At 37.9% G+C, this 20,947-nt stretch overlaps 1 long non-coding RNA gene across 1 annotated transcript in view; it reads left to right on the top strand.

Moving 5' to 3' along the window:
* Positions 1 to 1,028: 1,028 nt before the first annotated feature.
* LOC149502314 (uncharacterized) overlaps positions 1,029 to 20,947 on the top strand; it is a 125,123-nt gene continuing 105,204 nt past the window's right edge. The window contains exons 1-2 of the long non-coding RNA XR_016323503.1: positions 1,029 to 1,107; positions 6,698 to 6,851. This is a non-coding gene — a long non-coding RNA (uncharacterized LOC149502314). The remainder of the gene's footprint in view (positions 1,108 to 6,697; positions 6,852 to 20,947) is intronic.

Here is a 20,947-nt window from a genome sequence, read left to right as displayed (position 1 = left end):
GTTTTTTTAATTTTCAAACGTTGAATTTATTCCAGACAAATCTGTTTTCTAGCACGGATTTTGTAAAACAACACATATGTGATATTGCACGTAAAGAAGGGACAAAGTAAATGTGTAGAAAATTTGAAACTATGTATTCTCAGAGGGAAACTACGAGTAAACATACAGCAGGGTAATTTTGCTTAACCGCATTTGTCTCTTCTGAGGCCGAGCTGTATCCCTTGTTATGCTGTATATTTGTTGTAAAACAATTTTTTACACTACGTTTAGTAGTCAAAAGCTTAAATCATGTTTTTATTTCTATTGTTTTATTTTACATATTTTATTAGCCACGTTTTTGAATGTTTAGATTATTGACTTAGTTTTTCTGACTGGAAGTGGTCGTAGTTCATGGATTATGATAATATTAAGTTCACGACGCTATATACTAGATAGAGAAGCTAAACTAAACGCTTACCAAGGACTCCTCTCGAACCTTTTCTTAAGTTTCTTTTACTTCATATAAGTAATTGAATAATCGACGATGTGTAAGTTTAGATAGAAAACGAACTTCATAATTATATTGATCGAAACTGCGAGACACAGCAGGATAAATCATAATACGATATGTTTAAATTGCTAGATTTTGTGGGGTAACAACACGTTGAGCATTATAAGCCTTGCATTTTATGTCAGAAGCAGGCACCGCTCGGCCGTCACTTTACATACGAGGGGCTCGGGATAAAGCCCGGATAACTTTATCTCAGGAACCCTTCTTGCGTTGCTGATTTTTAAATTCAAGCATGCCACGTGTATTATGCAAATTGATTCGAGAATCACCGCTCTGTTGTCGAATTAACCACAATGTATACACGTGATGATATTACGTACAGAGTACATTTAAAACATGGAACATGAATTATGTATTTGTTTGCATACAAAACTTGTACGGGGTAATCTTAGCAATCTGCGTAATGATAGCGTCTAGCTAGCGTCTATAATTATTATGCATTATATTTCTAGTGAACGCTGGTAAGATATTCGTGCAACTGAGGTTTTTAGTCACACTTGCTATCGTTGGAATTCACTTTAGCCCATCGATTGGGCTCTGCTAATGCTTAATATCAGGTGAGTTTTTAGCTTATGCTACTTAATAAAATAATATGGCGTTGTTTATATACTTTGATGGGAAAAAATATATAAATATGTTTATTTATGTGACTATGTGACGCTAGACGCCCTAAAATTTGCAATTACGCAAATTATAATTTTTGCGTGTTTTATTTTAATATAAGATTCGAATTTATTCGTGAACATGTGTTTTAAAAATCATGTTATAAATATTTTCGTGGTAAAATGACACGGCAGGTTAAATTGCCTTTCTCATTTATTTTGTGATAATTTCTATTCAATTGATGTTAAGGTGCTGTTTTTTCTATTAATATAACCAAGTATTTTACGTTTCATTCAATAAAAAAAAAACCTTTTTATTAGCTGAAGTCGAATAACTTTTCAAAGCGTGTACGCCACGTTTATGATTGAAAAGGTAATAATTTATTTGCTTCATTTTTACGTAGACATTACTTAAATAAAAACGCTTTTTATTACTTGTAGCTGTGTAATAACGGGAGCCAATTTATTATCTAAGTTAAAGCGTATGTTCCTTCGGGTTGCTAAGTGCTTGCAATAAATTGCTCGGTGTTGCTTCAGGTGCTTTTTCATTAGCGAGCCTTACCTCTCGGGTAATTTTTACCACAACTTTTTTACATCTGAATTACCTTAAAAAATCACGTAGTGACTTTAATTTTTAAGTAAATTTAATTAATGGGTGTTTAATTAAAAGAAACGATTAGACACATTTATCTATAGTGATTCATGAGCCTCGTATTATGTTTTGACATTGAGTAATTTAATTTGAATAATAAAATTTTTTGTTATATTAAAATATGATAACATAACAAACATTTCAAAAAGGATTTAGTTAGAACAGTTTTTTTTTTAATTGCGGGGCGAGTGAGGCAAAGCTCTCCTCACTACGCAGAAACCCGCCGCCGCCGAGCAGTGGGTCGGGACCGGGGTCCCGTCCGTAGCCCGTAAAACCATAAGAGCTTCGGGCTCCACCCGCTTTGTGCGGGGAGGAACCTGGGTGTGGGCGGCGTGGTAGGTCGCGTTCCCCCGACCGCTCCGGGGGAAGGTGTAGCGCGGCGCTATCAATCGGGCTCTTGGCCCGTCGACCGAGGGAATCGGCGGTCATGTTGCTGGTGTCCGCCGGTCCGGCGTCTGGGGGACGGCGGGATGGATGTAATATGCTCTGCGTAAACCCTGTCCCGCCGTCTCAATAACTTCGACTGAGTTCCCGCCCGGTCCGGGGTAGGGCGCCGGCTGTGAGCGGCAGGAGTTTTTAGTGAGGTTCGACTCCTACATACCCCACTTGCCGTGCGGGTGGGAATCCGGCGATTTTCTCCTGTGAAAAAAAAAGAACAGTTTTAATTAATGTTTTTAAATTCATGAAATCTGTGTAAATAGAATAATAATATCCGTTTATATGTTTGTTATCTATGCAAATTTTCATGTGATAATAATATTCGAGAACTAGTTTTGTAGTTGTCTACTGTTAAGTGGCTATTGGAGCTCATAGATACCAACAACGTGAATGCCGCCCTCCTTCCTACCTTAGGACATGAGGTTAGATTCTCAATCGTATTGTATAACGGCTGTACCATCCGTCCGACCGGAGCGCAACACTGCTTCGCGGCAGAGATAACAAGGATGGTGATTCCTATCCGTGCGGGCTTATACCCTGAATACCCTATCACTGTCCTAGCGCTACGGAAGATGGAGGGAAATCGTACGGAAGAAACTGATGCAGCGAGAGAGTCACGACCCTCAGTAATGAGGAAAACGACGCGAGGAGGAGGTCTACTCGAATAGTAAACAGTCGTATCGTCGGCGAATAAAGCTAACTGGGTCGGCAGCGACCGGGGAATATCGTTGACAAATAAACTAAATAGGCGCGTCGAGAGGACAGAGGCTTACGGGACTCCAGCTGTGAGAGGTCGCGGGGAGGAGTGGGTTACCTCGACTCGATATCGAAAAGAGCGGTTCGACAAGAAGTCCCGTATGATGAGCACGAGACTGTCCGGCACGCCCGTATTGAATAGTTTGAAAATCAAACCGTTGTGCCAGACTTTGTCGAACGCTTTTGCGACGTCGAAGAAGAGGGCTCCCGTGTAAATTGGTTTTGATCGGTTAAACCCTACGAGAATGTGCTCCGTGAGGCGGTGCACCTGTTGTACGTATACGGGACTCCAGCCGTGAGAGATCGCGGAAAGGACCGAGTTCCTTCGACTCGATACCGAAAAGGTGATAATATGGTGTTCAGTTCGACTAAGACTATTTATTACATTTCGTCAATTGATCTTCGCGGGTCGTTTTTCGGTCGCCCAAGTTCCAACGGCCAAGTTCCAACGCCCGACGCCCAAGTTCACAAATATTATTTAAATGCGACAATCAAATATGAATTTAAATCGTTAATTTTGCCTCCGTGAACACACCCTCGAAATACATTTGCTTATAATTTAAGATTATTTGCTACTGTCAAGTTTACTTTGAGAGCGTATGTGTAATGAGAGTGGATTTTCGGGTAAGTGTATCGTTTCCCATGTAATGATATAATTTTGTTTCGCGTAGTTAACCTCATAAGCGATAATGTCTATGATAACCATTTTTAAGCGATGAAGGAATGAATAAAGAAATTATAGTAATCACTAGAATTGTCATTGTATCTTTTTTCAAATACAAAAAAGGGCATATATTAAATTAACTCAATAATCGAGACTTTCTGTTTTTTTGACGCAATAAAAACTCCGCTTTTGAATACTTTTTTAATGGACAAAGAGAGAGAGTGAGAGAACATACTTTATTGCACACCAAAACACAATTAACATCAGAACACAGTCAACAAGCAGATACGTTTGTACAATAGGCGGTGTAGCTTAACATCAATTCTACCTTCAGGCAGGTAAGCCTCCAGTTTTGGCAAATCAGCAGTAGCTCTTCTGCTCTATTATCTCTATCGTCTACTGACTAGTATCTAGCTCTGTCTAATAATACTACGGTAAAACAGAATCTTAAACTCAAATTAGGGCTTACACTCTCTAAGGTGATTTTTAAACAAATCTCTGGTCCATTGGCTGTTTATCTAACTAAGTAGCCCCTTGTAATAAAAGCAAGTTATTGTACGGCGCAATATATTCTAAACCAGTCTCATCGCCACCGTACGAAGTCGCACTGCTTCATTAAAACCTATACAGAAAAACTCAAAAGTAGAACTTCAAATTAAGTAAAATTGAGTCCTATCCAGGCTGTCGAGATCACCTAGCTAGTACCTACCAAGTAAGCCATTGGTGTAAATATTTTTTAACCGACTTAAAAAGGACGATGTTTTCAATTCGACTGTATTTTTTATGTGTATGTTTTATGTATTTTTTAAGTTTTAGAACTGTTGTCGTAATGAAGCGATTTTGATAATTCTGTTTTATGTAGAAGCTGGTGCTTGTCATGTGGTCACATTTAACAAGATCTGACCAGAACTTTTTGAGTTATCCTAAATAAGCCATGTTTAATTGACTTCGAGTACATTGATGATATTCTCATTTTATTTTGCTGAAGTCAATCTTTTGTTTTGTTAAAGACAATTATTATTAATATTATTATAATTAAATACTTATTGATTCGGTTACACGTTTTATTATTGCCATAGTTAGTAGACGAGCATACTGTCGACCTGATGATAGATAGTCATCGTGTCTCACGAACATTAGCAATGTCAGTACCACAGGCTTGTAACAAATGAACGTCAAAAGTGGGTCATAAATTGAAGTCTACCCGTCAAGCATAGAAATGGATTGGTAAAAATAATAGTATTATAAAACGTGTAATAGTCTATTTTGATGTTTGTGTTCAGATAAGCCGAATAATAACACTTTCTTGACCCTCACATGTGATTTGGTCAACGACGTAGTTCTGAAGGGCTGAAGTCGACCGGAAGGGACTGAATGATCAAGGCGAATTCGAAGTGTCCCTTTACGTAGCCCCTAACCAAACATGGCATTAATCAATTATATGATTTTTATGTTTTTTTCGTCTCTTTTTATATTTGTCGAACAGATACACACTTGAAAATATTGAGATGACTCCGTGTTGCAAAATAAAAGTGTAGATTAGGACAAAATAAAGACAGACAGAGAACAATAGGCAATTATTAATGTAAGTAATGTAGAGGTAGCCGTGGCGGTAGATCCTTTTTTCTGATTAATAGATGAACTGGATAAACTATTGTCATATAATATCATTATAAAATACACATCGAAAATATGCAATTCAGTCTCAATGAAATTATATTTTTGAGTATAATCGACACAAACAATATCGGATTATCCACGAATATTAAACTATACTAGACCAGTTCAGACGGTAGTTGAAGTAGATAATTTGAACCAGGAAAACTATAAAATGCATTTAATTTAAGCAAAATGCAAAAGGTTGAAACAATAGTAGAATACAAAAATAAAAGTAGGCGTAAAATATTTTTACGTCTGGACGATTTCGTTTCGACCCAATCAATTTAGGATATAGAGTTTATTAAAAAATTTACTACTAGAACATATTTGTAAGCAAAATTGTTAAATATTTATAATGATATCAAATACTCTAGACATAAAAATACTTAATTGCGTTTTCTGTAATATAAATAAGACTCTGTAATGTAAATACGAAAACAACAATTAAAGCCTTCAATATCTCTGTGTAAATTAATATTTTAAACAATATTATTATACTACGTAAGATTGAATTATTCTCTTGAACTGATAGGCGAGTGAAATTCTTTAACAAAAAATCTTTTTAACGCCAAAGAGTATGTATACTCGTAGTATGTATTTATGTAAATGTGAAATACATTTTGATGTTTCGAGTATCATAGAGTGCTTCATTAAAATTTAAAACAGTAATAAAAATACCTCTGAAAATAAATATTTTAATAACGATATACAAAAGTGAGACCTGTCTTGTATATAATAACGGATTAGTGTAATCTGCAGGGCGAGCCGCGACCAAGCCTACCTCGCTGTATTAAGACATGATCAATTAACCACGCGCGTCCTCCAACCGCTGTTTAATATGGTATTTAAATATGGATTTACCTATGAAATTAAACGAGTAATCCTTGTAGAAACATGGTTTTAAGACTCTTAATTATCGTACGTACAATGTTGTCATACATCAAAAATATGTCACGACATAAAATGATTCCAGGAAATTGTCAAAGAATAATTTTTCAATGATAATGAACATAATATTTTAATTAGTAACGTTGACGAGAATCAAATAAATCTGAAAATGAGCTTCCAATTAATCTATACTAATATTATAAAGAGGAAAGATTTGTTTGTTTGTTTGTTTCGAATAGGCTCCGAAACTACTGGACCGATTTGAAAAATTCTTTTTCCATTAGAAGCCGACATTGTCCCTGATGAACATAGGCTACTTTTTTTTAATTTTTTTTTATTTTATTTTTTTGGTTTCATGTGTGTTTTAATGTTTCCGAAGCGAAGCGAGGGCGGGTCGCTAGTTTATAATATAATTAAAACTACTTTGACGGTTTGATCTTTTCTGTTATTTTCATTATATTATTGCTAAATGTTCGAATACTTTCCAGGTCTCGTGTTCACGGACGACTAAGCTTTTATTTGACGATATTTGAATATTGTGCTAACACTAAAAATATTCCTGGATACGTTTATGTTCACTCAGAAGAACTAACGGTATCTTGAAGTCTTGCAGTTCGTCTGACTTGGGTTTTCAACTTCGCGGTAAGATTAATATTATAATTTATTTATTTTATGTAATGACGCATAGGAGAATTGCTTGTCTAATACTATACTATAATACTAATATTATGTAGAAATAATATTTGTGGCTTCATCTTTTCGTTTATCAAATTGGATTAAACATTTTTTCAGTTGTTTTATTATTGGTCCCTTAGGCAAGGTCTCTGATATGGCACTGTCAACATAAGTGTCGCGCGTGTAGTTTCAACAAGCGTAGCGTGGACATATTTTTTATTTATTCATAGCTTTAACGGGTAAACGACCTCGTGCTCATCTATGTTAAGTAGTTACCGAAGCCCATAGCCCGATGTGAATGCCGTCACTCACTTTGAAACATGAGGTCTACGTCTCAATTGTGTAGTAGTACATAAATGTGTATATATGTAAAGGAAAACCTTTGTTATTTATAACTCTTTAGTTTTTGTGGTAGTAGTAGTTGTTGTTTTATTTTTCCAACTGGAAATGCAAAGGTGTCATACCATACAGCTTAATCTTTTATATATATTTTATGAAAAATGGTAATATAAAATGAAATGAAGTTGATTAATAAGAAACATGTCATGAAATGAAATGAGATGAGATGAGATGAGATGAGATGAGATGAGATGAGATGAGATGAGATGAGATGAGATAATATGGGATGAAATAGAGTCTAAGTTTAGTGAGATACACTATCTTAATGGTGGTCATTTACTAAGAGTTTTTAGTGGACTTTTTGGGGATACCAAGAAGTTACGATCCCAATTCTACATTTATATATTTATATATATAGCAGTATGCAACGGCTGTTTCAATATCCAAAAAGGTCGCATTAATGCTTCGCGACAAAAATAGGCAGGGTGGTGAAACTTAGATCGGTCACGTGTACCGGACACGGTGGGGTCGTGCATCGGTTCCCGGTCGTGCGCGGTGTTCCACAGGGGTCGGTACTCGGCCCTCTTTTGTGGAATATCGGGTATGCCCTCCTCCCGGGCCTAAGCGTAATCTGTTACGCAGACGACACGCTGGTCGTGGCCCGGGGAGGGAGCTTTGCTGAGTCTGCACGTCTTGCCACCGCTGGGGTAGCGCATGTCGTCGGCAAAATCAGGAGATTGGGCCTCGACGTGGCGCTCAGTAAATCCGAGGCCATGTGGTTCCACAGGCCCCGGAGAGTGCTACCTGTCGATGCCCATATCGTGATTGGAGGCGTCCGGGTCGGGGTCGGGGTGCAGTTAAAGTACCTCGGCCTCATTCTGGACAGTCGTTGGACCTTCCGTGCTCATTTTCAGCACCTGGTCCCTCGTTTGTTGGGGGTGGCCGGCGCGTTAAGCCGGCTTCTTCCCAACATCGGGGGGCCTGACCAGGTGACGCGCCGTCTCTATACGGGGGTGGTGCGGTCAATGGCCTTATACGGGGCACCCGTGTGGGGCCAGTCCCTGGCCGTGGGGGTAGCGAAGTTGCTGCAACGGCCGCAACGCACCATCGCGGTCAGGGTCATCCGTGGTTATCGCACCATCTCTTTTGAGGCGGCCTGTGTACTGGCTGGGACGCCGCCTTGGGTCCTGGAGGCGGAGGCGCTCGCTGCTGACTATCAGTGGCGGGCTAACCTTCGTGCCCGGGGCGTGGCGCGTCCCAGCCCTAGTGTGGTCAGAGCGCGGAGGGCCCAATCTCGGCGGTCCGTGCTGGAGTCATGGTCCAGGCGGCTGGCCGATCCTTCGGCTGGCCGTAGGACCGTCGAGGCGATTCGCCCGATTCTTGTGGATTGGGTGAATCGTGACAGAGGACGCCTCACTTTCCGGCTCACGCAGGTGCTCACTGGGCATGGTTGCTTCGGTGAGTTCCTGCACCGGATCGGAGCCGAGCCGACGGCAGGGTGCTACCATTGTGGTTGCGACTTGGACACGGCGGAGCACACGCTCGTTGCCTGCCCCGCATGGGAGGGGTGGCGCCGTGTCCTCGTCGCAAAAATAGGAAACGACTTGTCGTTGCCGAGTGTTGTGGCATCGATGCTCGGCGACGACGAGTCGTGGAAGGCGATGCTCGACTTCTGCGAGTGCACCATCTCGCAGAAGGAGGCGGCGGGGCGCGTGAGAGACGCACAAGCCCGCCGCCGTCGAGCGGGGGCCAGGGAGGCGGATCTCGCCCAAGCCCTGGCCCTCTAAGTGTTTCGGGTCCCCCTCATATGTCGGTCTGGGGCCCGGCGAAGGGGGCCTAAGAAGACGACGTGCAAGCTGCTCTGCACGCGTTTTACGCAAGAGCATCCGGGTGATGGAAGGCCGGCTATCCTCGACCCACGCTGGTTCTGACCCAGCGGGGTATTTCGTAGGATAACCCATTCAAACCGGCGCCATCTAGGCGGGCTTCGGACAGCCTGCCGACCGAGAGGGCTGGTGGTCGTGGCGCCGACGATCGCTGGCCTGGCGTCCCGAGGGGGAGGGTGATGAGAGAGATGTGCTCCGCACTAAACGCTTCACTTTCCTCCCTTTGCCTCTTCATGAGTTCTGTCTCATGCGAGGTTTGGACGTTGGTTGTTGAGCGACAGGAGGTTTTAGTCGGTTCGACTCCGACATGCCCCACCCCCCATCCCCAGTGGAGGGTGGGAGGCCGGCGATTTCCTCCTGACCAAAAAAAAAAAAAAAAAGGGTGGTGAAACTTACCCGTGCGGGCTCTGAAGACGCCTTACTACCAGAAATTATGTGCAGTAAAAGTTTTGGGGATTTGATTTTTATTATACCATGTTATTCTTTTATCACGGAATGAATCATTGAATCATTCGCGAACGCTCATGAATCATTCGTGGACATTTGTTAAGTGCTTATTTACTTGGAAAAATTTGCCACTTGCGGGATATTAACATTGGTATAGTCGCATCACTCGATACGAGAACACCGGGCGCCTGGTTCATTTATCGTATTTCACTATTGATGTGTTTTGTTTGTCTAGTTGCACTAGTTGTAAAATCAGTATGTTTTAAATTTGTTGTCGCCGCGTTGATGCAAAAAATTTATCAATTTTAAGTAATACAATCAAAGTATTAATGGTACATATGGGCCTGATATGTTATAAAATTGGTTGAGTTCGTTAAAAACAGCTACTTTAATTAGTTAGTAAGCCTGGTTAGGGAAACTACGGTAAAAAAATTTAATCATTTATACTTATTAAGACTTTTTATTTGGAAAATTCTTAACGTAACTCAATAGACAACCTTCAGTAGCGATCTTCAAAAATAATTTTAATCAATGTTCATTTACGAACCCTTTATAAGATAGTTAGAAAATAGTTCTTTCAAATGCCTTAAGTAGGCTTATTGATGGATTAGGGAATACCGTGAATTGTAAACTACTTTAAAAGTAAAAAACCTCGAACTCTTAGTCGCGTGAAAATTGGTTCAATTGTCCGGCAGGTACCAAATTTTCTGAAAAGTTTTTAATGTCTTATGAAATGAATGCACAGCCGAATTTTGTTATATTTAAAAAATTGGGTTTAAAACTACTTAATATCAAGGCAGTACAGGTGGTTGTATGTAGACAGTTTGTTTGTTTTACAGTTTGAAACATGTTGATGCGAGTATCAGATTTCAGGTTCTAAAAGGACGTATATTTTTTTTGTAGCTTCATACTCATTTACTATTGCTACCAATGTAACTGGCCTAATGATTAGTAATAGTGCGTATTCTAAGTCCGCATTGGGTTTCCATTCTTCCGATTTATGCTGTGAAGTAATCCTATGTTCCGGTTAGAAAGCCGACACAATTACACAATATAGTTGAGACTTCGACATAATGTATGAAAATGGATAGTGGTCTCCCGTTGTGATGTTTCTGAGCTACCTTAGCCACTGAATGGGCTGTGTGTGTGTGTGTGCTTGATAATTCAGTGTGAACGTTATTCAATATTAGAATGAACAGATTCGTAATTCGCTTGGTGAAAACCGCGGCAGTAATCTATTGACAACGTAGTGTGTGAGCGGCCGCTCATCTGTGTGCTTAGTACGAATTTTTTAACTTCTCGTTCGCGTAAAAGCTAACTCAAATTTGTATGGAGTTGGAACAGGTCCCCTACGTTTGCCACTAGGGCGCTAAGCACACTGGACAATATAAACTGTAAGCGTAGGTTATTTAAATAAAAGCATTTACGTGCATTTCAAAGCATGGAAACGTTTTCCACTTATATTATAGATATCTACATACATTTATGACCGTTCTAAAAAAAATGTTTGATTAAAGTTATTTGCATTTTAGCGAAAATAAAATTGGGAGGACACAATTTTGTTTTCAGGAAACTAATTTGGCTGACAGTTAGTATAAGGACGGACAGGGTTCAAGCGAGTCAATTCCACGAATTCGCCATCTTTTCCGTCAGGCCCCCGGGCCGGTTTTTTAACTTGGTTCCCTTTTTACGAAGTAACTGTATTATTTCTGAATAATATTTTTGCTAAACACACTTGGAGCTTGTTTTTACTTTGCATAAACTCTTTTCTTCTCACTGAAACCAAAAGAAAGTTTATTTGTTGTTAAAAATTATTAATTTAAATTTTTATGAAAATTTGTACATTTACATAGATGCTGCGTTAAATATTTTAGAATAAATTTGAATCGTTTTATATTTTAATGTACATAGTTCAGAGTGTATCTCTGAAGCTGTACATTAGTTTATTTAGTACATTAGATTAGATCTCTTTTTTCGTATTTTTACAAACAGCATTTCTTTACCTATGTAGTTACCGTTATACAATACTGGCCCTTTGAAACGTAAAAATTTGGATGGCTGGCAATAAATTCTTAATTCAAATGAATTTCAATTTAAAAATATGGAATTCCATTTTCAAATTTAATTATTTGTTCATTTAACAGATTTCTTTCAAACCTTTAGTTTATTTTTGACCAATATGGACAAGATAAGAATACGAGTTATGAAATACGCGTTCCGTCACGGTAGAAATACCGCACAAACGTGTGGTGAACGACTCACAATATTAATGACATGTGCGGAGTGAGCACTAAAAAAAAAAAAAAAACTCACGACTCGTTATTAATTTCAAGGCTTTCGATATGGAAATTTTTATCTAAAAAATTAAAACTACAGTTAAAAACGACGAATTAAAGGCGACAGTATTATCTGATACTCAATCTACTACTGAGTTAGTGGTATACTTCAATGTTAGCGTCAAATTGGTCCATTTGCGTCAAATTGACAGGGAAAAATTTAATACCCAAGAGGCAGTACAAAATGCCTCTGAACAGCTTGTTGGCTTCCGTATATCTGGAATATAGAAGAAGGGCTTTGTTTGCGCTAAAAGAGACGCATCGATACCATGCATATTTTGATTGATAGATAAAAAATGTATAAAAAAATTTGCTTTAACGAACATTTTGTAGGTAAAGACCTAACATATTTTTATTTGAAAAAATACAAAAGGCAAACTGCACATATTTTATTTCCTTAATTTATGAGAAATAATTTTGGATTGTTGTATGCGAAAATATTTATTTATTTAGTAGTAAATATTTTAATTCAACCTAACGTATTGTTACCACTTAGTTATTATGTTGTTTTGAAAATAAGACTAAATTAGTGTTCATTTAATTTTGTGTGGTATGTACTTCAAGGTAATTTAGAAACACAACATAATATATTCTTTATAGTCGTCTTAATATAAGCCGGTTTTATGGATGTTTGTACACATCTCATCGAGTACATTCACCGATTGAGCATAAAACGCCTCCCGTCAGCGCTAAAAGAATTTTCACATCTACGAAATGCGTCAAGATTTGCACAAGTGGCGGCCCTTCGGGATACTCTTGTAACGAATTCAGAGAGGCGAGGTAATCTCATATCCCGGGGTGCACCGACACAAAAAAGAAAACGAAGAAAAGATTATGTAGTTTTGGTTGGGAATAAGATTAGTTAGTCGATATAAAAAAAAAACACATTGCTATGTGCTAGTGCAATAAAACTTTTGCTTTTTTGTAGATTAAGGCTTATTTTCCACTGAACATCTATTAATACGTGAAGCAAAAACTTTGTTCCCTTTTTACGAAAATTGCATGGACGGAGGAATTATGAAATTTCCCACACTTGTAGAGAATATAGAGAAGGTGGGTGGAATAGGAAGGAATAGTGCAGAATGCTAATTTTTTTTTAAATTATGCTTAAAGAATACATTAAATCAATAAAAGAAACGTGACACACACTACCATGTATTTGACACACACACACACACAGTTTTTTTTAATTTTTGAAAGTTTTTCTGGTCAAGTTGAGAATAAATTGATATTGTTTGTCTTTAACATGGACTTTTTGGCGGGAACGCGAGGAGTGAAGTTGTGTGATTTGTTTTGTCTATTTAGTGTTTCTTCAGGTTTAAATGTGTAATAACAGTAGTTTATTAACTGTTTAGTATCTGTAACAGTGCACAAATGTGGGAAAATGAAACAAAGCCGCTGAACGTAACTTCTCGGGATCCTCCAAAAAGTCCACTGAAAAATATATTTCATCCCATTTCGTTTTGTTTCATTTCGTTCTTGCCATTATTCATACTAATCAACTTCATTTCATTTTATAAGATCATTTTTCATATAATAAGGTTTTCATTACAATTAATGGTGTTTGGACCTCTTGAGAGTCCGCGCGGGTAGGTACCAGCACCCTGCCTATTTCTGCCGTAAAGCAGTAATGCGTTTCGGTTTGAAGGGTGGGGCAGCCGTTGTAACTATCTTGAGACCTTAGAACTTATATCTCAAGGTGGGTGGCGCATTTACGTTGTAGATGTCTATGGGCTCCAGTAACCACTTAACACCAGGTGGGCTGTAAGCTCGTCCACCCATCTAAGCAATAAAAAAAAAATTAGATTTGACCTAAAGGTCTTAGTTACCAAGTCACAAAATCCTTTAAAACAAAAAACAAACAAAGTCTCTAATATTATTTGTCAACAATGTAGTCTTGTCGAAATCTGTTTATAGAAACTAAAATAATAGTCTTTGACAATAGAACCATAAATTATTATGGTCTCACATATCAAACTTATAATTTCAATTCATTATAGTCGAATTTCGACTACCGGGGGACCACTAGTTTTAATAACATCATGTAGCGGCAATCGTAGATAGTGGTCATTTAGATATTCTAATTGACTGTTGGGATAAAAGTACGCGATAGCATTTTTTAACTCGCTCGTTGGTACAGTAGTTTACGCCCCTGGCTGTAGTTGCGAGGGTCCTATGTTATATTCCCACATAACACACAAACATGGTGTGATGAACAGATTTATTTGTTGGGGTGTTAAATATCTTTAGATATATATGTATTTAAAAGTATATTAGTATGTCTATCAATACTACAGGCAACCTAGTTTGGGGCCAGATGATCGTGTGTGATTTGTACCGGATTATTCATTGTTTATCACATGTTAAATGTGTTCCAATTATTCTTTAATTAAAAAGAAAAAGAAATGTTCGAATTAAAGAGTATTCCAATTTCATGTCATTTTCCCATCAATAATCATCTATTGTGTTTTACCTAAGTAAATAAGTTATATGGTCAGAGTAAGTTCAGATTTCCGTGAAACTTATATTTGTATCAAGGAGGCTATTCTATCGTACTGAACATTCTCTAGCAAATTTCAGAAAATAGCTGCTCTTGGTAAAATTCTTGTATTAAGATTGATGCAAAAAAGAATGCTAAAATGTTATCTTTTAACTCAAAGACTGCTCCAGACGCGATACTTCAGGTGAAGGAGAAATAAACTGCCTTTGAAGGGAATCTGAAAAATAATATACATTTAAAAAAATTATGTTATTTACTCTTCCACCATACAAAATATAAAAAAGATATAAAGTATTTCAGAAAAAGTAACTTTGAAACTTTTTCCAAATTGGTGTGTTTTCACCAGTTTCATATGATTGTATGAAATTAGTATTTCTTTTAAAATGTCTCTTTCGCCCACTGGACTGTAAATCTTTTGGCTTATAAAAAAAATTTCAAGAGATCAATAAGCAATTTTTCCTTAACTTTATCAAGTGTGTATAAAAATTGCTTTTTTTATATGACTTAAACAGCTACTAAAATACATTTAATTCAAATAGCAGAAATTCAAACGTTTGTCGTGAAATCGTTTCGGCGTGTGTCAGAACGGATTAACTACGAGCTTCAACGTTTTATCGCTAAAATATATAAATATTAATATGAATTCAGAATCCGTTTTCAAAGCAATAAATGGAAATGGTTGCGACGCCATTTTTGATGAAAATTCATTATTTCCGAGTTTTGCTTTGCGGATATGAAACGCGGAAATTACGGTAAATCTCTCTTTTACTTAAGGCATTTACTGTTTTGAGTCAACTCAAATGTAAAATGTAGGGGGCCTTTAGCACAACGCTGTTAAACTTTACAGTTTAAATAAATGTACTTCATCATTTCAGCCTATCGCCGTCCACTGCTGAACATAGGCCTCTCCAATAGATTTCCAGTGCGACCGGTCTATTGCCACCTGCATCCAACGAGACCCAGCGCTTTTTACTAGGTCGTCGGTCCATCTAGTAGGTGGCCGTCCCAAACTGCGCTTGCCAGTACGTGGTCGCCACTCCAGGATCTTTCTGCCCCATCGACCGTCCTCTCTTCGTGCTATGTGGCCGGCCCATTGCCACTTCAGTTCACTTATTCTACGGGCTATGTCAGCAACCTTCGTTCTTCTACGGATCTCCTCATTTCGGATTCGATCACGTAGAGAAATGCCGAGCATAGCCCTCTCCATAGCTCGCTGCGCGACTTTGAGCCTTCTAAAAAGATCCCTAGTGAAGCACCACGTCTATGTAAATGTACTTAGGTACTCACTTAAGAGGCCACATGAGCATAACTAAAACAAAATAATACAATGAGAGGGTATTTAAAAAAAAAACTGAAAGTAACGATATAATATGTATAACTTTCATACAATTGAGAAGCTCCTCTTCATGTCTGAAATTGCAACCCCTTGATTCGAAGAAAACGCATAATATCGAAATATAAACTAAGAAGTTAAGGGACTAAATCAATTTTTAAAGAGCAGACAGAAGCGTTAAAAACTCGCTCAAGTCGAAATATCATACCTCTATTTTTCTTGCTAAGCGTCCGTATTCTTATCGTCAGAAAATTTTCCGTCTCTCGTGTCATTTAGTTCTATGTTTATTGTTGTATCATGAACTAATAAAAGTAATGACATTGCGTTAGTGCCAAAAATAAATTCAGCGCACTGAATCGGAATAAACAAGGTTCAATTGCTCTTGAATAATTCGGAAAGAAAACCTAAATAGACTACTCAGATATCCGTATTGTCGATTTTGATACGAAAAGATGATATTGAACGAATAATAATTACTCGAAAAACCTAGATAGAAACGAAACCAAAAGTAGTGTACGACAATAGATTCTTCGGTGTCTTAACGGTATTCATTGTGTTTCTCAAGTATATACCTTACATGAAACGGTTTAATACCAAAGATATTAGAAAAACTGAAAAGTGCAAAATAAAATGGATGGGAATTTAAATTTCGATAAGGTAAATCGTTTTTTTGACGCAGTTTGAAGAGAGTCCTCGGCGGTAGTTATGCCTTTGCATTGCTGATGTCCATATCCGACGCTGACTTCTCTGCACGTGGGAATACAACAAAAGAGTCCGTGAGTCCGCGCGGGTGGGTATCACCACCCTGCCTATTTCTGTCGTGAAGCAGTAATGCGTTTCGGTTTGTAGTGTGGGGCAACCGTTGTAACTATTGAGACCTTAGAACTTATGTCTCAAGGTGGGTGGCGCATTTGCGTGATGTCTATGGGCTCCAGTAACCACTTAACACCAGATGGGTTGTGAGCTCGTCTATCCATCTAAGCAATAAAAAAAAGGAATATAGCTTTATATAAATTTTGAAATTATATACCTTTAAAATTGCTCAATAGATATTTTTTTAGTTTTATATCAAATATCAGTTTTAATTTCTGTAGAAAATTTCGTCTCGGTGTTTTCAATATATTAAATAATTTCAATGAATATATTTTTTAAATTTTATTTAAAAATTCTGTAATTATTTTTTAGTCAAGGAAAATTGTCTTTTACTGCGAAATAAAAATAAATTTCAAACAGAACTTTTTATAGGAAATAGCAAGTGTTTTTTAAAGCTTTATGTAGAGTCACTTTCGGGATACTTACCTGATTTTAAGCATTTACGACAATGCGAATATCATCATCCATTCTGTAACTTCAGGTCTGTGGCGATAGCTATCACAGAAACAGAAGATATTTGACAGATAAAAATGAGTCTTGAAAATGCTATGATGAAATTGAAAATGATATTTTCAAGATAAGCTTCCATAGATATAAGTTTCGAACAACATTTGAAGATCTGTAAACGATCTTCCCTCTGACGTTTACTCCCAAAGGTTGAAATTTCTTGACATAACAGCTATCACGCCATACATACAATAAAGCACACAACTGTTGCGGCTGAAATAGGCACGACGCTCATAACCAATCTACCACCAATACTCTAGGCTGGTACTATACGGAAAAGTAGAGGAGTTTACGTTTACACCGGATAGGTGGACGAGCTAATAAACGTCACATTGTGAATGCTGACAATTTAAGTAGGTTGTATAACGGCTCTAATATAACAGTAGAAATAGATGAATGTGGTTGTTCACATACGCCCTAGCACCAGATAGTAAAATAATGAGGTTAAAAATAGTAATAGCTCGGCAAGACTGAGATTCTTCTGATTAATACCCAGGCATAATATTTTTAAATAAAATCGCCCGGCCTTTATCCCCAAATTGATAACTTTCAAAATACGCACATAAAGTAGTATAGCTGCATACCGGCATTAGTAACGTGCGTGTCTTATTCCATATACCTAGCTTCCTTGAAACAAATACTTGTTTTAAATACAAATATGAAACAAAATTTTATCATTTCAAGAATCTTACACCCACTGAACTAATTGATTTTCACGAAAACAAACACAGCTTAAGTTGTCGCCGTCACAACAATTGTTGACTTAGTCGTTTCCAGTGAAGTCTCGGTCCGTACACGGATGTTTTATCCTGGAAATCCTTGCGGGAGTGTCGGAGGGTGTATGGACTATTTACTACATCCCCGGTCGTAGGGGCATCCTCTCTTTGATTAAACCCTTTCGGCGCCCGCTCTAGACGCTCGTTTTACTTTTATCTGCTTTACTACTGCTTCACTCGTAAAAGGACCATATAAAATGTACCGTCTGTTTATTTAAGCGATTTGGAACGTCAAGTAGGTGGGTGTTTAATAATTTCGATTGTTTTTTATTTAAGTAGTTTTTTCTTAATATCTTGATCAGTGTGCAATCTCATTTGTTTAGACAGGTGCTTTTTTGAAACCCTAAGAATAGTTGCTATTATAAACACTAGATGATAAGGTTTTTTTTTTGATAACGCCATCTTGTTGTGTCTTTAAAGCGGTTAGTTGCCCTCAATTAAGAAAAATAGTATTATTATTTGCCAATAGATGTCGGGAAGAGTTGATTATTGAAAACACGAATAAAATAATTCGTAGCTAGATCGATTTATCGCCCCCGAAATCCCCTGTATACTAAATTTTATGAAAATCGTTGGAGCCGTTTCCGATTAGATTATATACATATATATTAATATACAAGAATTGCTCGTTTAAAGGTATAATATTAATATAAGATAGTACTTAAATGTAATAGGATCAAGAATAATATAAATGATTCATATCATTTCGTACCAAAAGTTCACTAGTGCATGGGCATATTAAATATTTTGGTGACAAAGCGGTTTCAGGAAAAGTACGACTGATATTAAACATGCCCCGTAAATATTTCCTTTGATCTCTGAACAACAATTTGAGTACATCACTTGCATGTGTTACGTGATTGACGCGTACCGCTCTCTGTTCTGATATGAGCAAAAAATATTGAATGTCAACAGCCATTTTTGTCGGAACAATGAGAAAATTCAATTTATCTTATTTAAATAATCTTTCAACGATGTGATATTGATTTATATTACTTTCCCATTTTTCAAGTTAATTAAACGCCCCGGTGTTGCTAGTTTCTCAGTAAGAAACCTTAAACAACTATTACTATTCGTAATTTGAAAAGTACCTAGAGAAGTACATAATGCATTGCTCTGCAGATTTGCAAATCCAATTTCCATTCACGGTTGGGAATCGAATCTAGACGTCGATTGCGGCCAGGTAAGAGCGAGTTAAATCGGATTTTCACTTTGCCTACATTCTTCCCGATTTGATAAATTATAAAATCCGACCAATATTGACTCGAGTAATCGTTTCAAGTAAAATAATCTCTCTATTTCTCAGTCAATCGCTTTCTTTCGTTTCATTTATTTAAAGGATTTCGTTTTACCTAAAAAAAACATTTTGACCTATAAATGTATTTCGTTTTCGAGCTCAAAAGAAAACATGTATTATGCAGTGCATGTATGTGCTCCCAGAGCCTCGATCCATTGAAACGATAATTTAAGGAGTCTCAAGCTTTTTGGCGGTGCGGTAAATTAATCAGTATATCTTAGTGGGCAAATCAATATCAACAGTATACTCAAAGGAGCTACAAAGTTGCTGTACAGTATTCAACTAAATATTATGGACGTATAGTCCATAGTATAGTGAGGCCGTAGGAGTCTAGGTGGCATCAACCTGCTTATTACTGCCGCGAACCATTAAAGTGTTCCAGTTTATTGGGTAGGCAGCTGTTTTTGTAATATAATTGAGACTATTTGTTATAAAGGTTTCGGCGGCTTTCCCGTTATAGTTTCAAAATAGAAAAGTGTTTCAATTATACAATTCATACATACTTCGGCGCATTTATAATAAATGAAATTTTATGAATATTTTCATCGGACTTTTGATGTGAGAAATAACGATAAGTATAGTGCCGTATGTATATAACTTCACTAAATATTAGAGTTTACCACGCCACTAATATTAGTCACTGATACTTTTCATGTCGAGGTCTCAAAGTACTCGGGGTAGCAGAAATATAATAAAACTATTAGATCTCTCTCCTCAAAGCATTTCTCCGGAAACCACCGCATTAAAATTTATTTATCTACCAGGATTTTTCCAAATTGTGAGACAATTTCTTCTCTAAATTAGGTTTTAAAGGAGGCAGATAGGCAGCAACTTGGCTTTACCCTTAGCTTTATCAAACTCCATGAGCGACGATGAACACTCGTGATCATGTGGCCCGTACACTCGACTGCCTTCGTAGGTACTTAAAATTGTCATCGTATCTTTATTTTCAATCTTGATACTATGAGAAAACTTACTAATTAAGCCTGTGATAATAATTGCATTTTTTTCAGAATCGAAGACATACTATTATCACATTTTGTTTCCTTTTTTAGCTGTTGTTGTTGTTGTAGTCCTAGGGTACCCCGCTGGTACATAGGGCCCTCACAAGTTGTCTCCACTTTACCCTGTCTTGCGCTTGCTCCTTGACATCACTCCAGGTCACGTTGGCAGTCCTCATCTCACTCTCTACGGTGCGTCGCCAAGTGTGTACAGGGCGACCAGGTCTTCTCCTGCCAAGCGGTTGCCAATCAAACGCGCAATTGATGCTGCGTTGACTCCGCTGCGCCGTAGAGTGTGTCCTATCCAACGCCATTTCCGATGAGCAATGTCTTGCGCGATGGGATTTTGGTCACATTTAGTCCAAAGGTCTTTATTAGAGATAGTGACTGGCCAAAATATGCGGAGTATCGACCTCAAGCACTTATTTACAAATACCTGCAGTCGGTTCGTGAGTGTCTTGGTCACTCTCCAGGTCTCACACCCGAACAGGAGAACACTCTTGACAATGGAGTCGAACAGGGTCAGCTTGATCCGACGAGTCATGACACTTGACTCCCAGACTGGTTTCAACTGCGCGAAAGCACCCCTGGCTTTCCTAATTCGTATCTCTATATCTTCGTCCGAACCACCCTGATTTGATATGGAACTCCCCAGATATGTAAACTTCTGTGCTGACTTCCAACACACAGTCTTGGAGCTTTAGGGGAGTAGTGTTTTTTGACATTACTCGCATGTCGACAGTTTTGTTGGTGTTGATACGCAAGCCT

This window comes from Bombyx mandarina, chromosome 09 (genome assembly GCF_030267445.1).
Source record: "Bombyx mandarina strain Sakado chromosome 09, ASM3026744v2".
Taxonomy (NCBI): Eukaryota; Metazoa; Arthropoda; class Insecta; order Lepidoptera; family Bombycidae; genus Bombyx; species Bombyx mandarina.
This window is presented reverse-complemented; position numbering and strand designations above follow the sequence as displayed.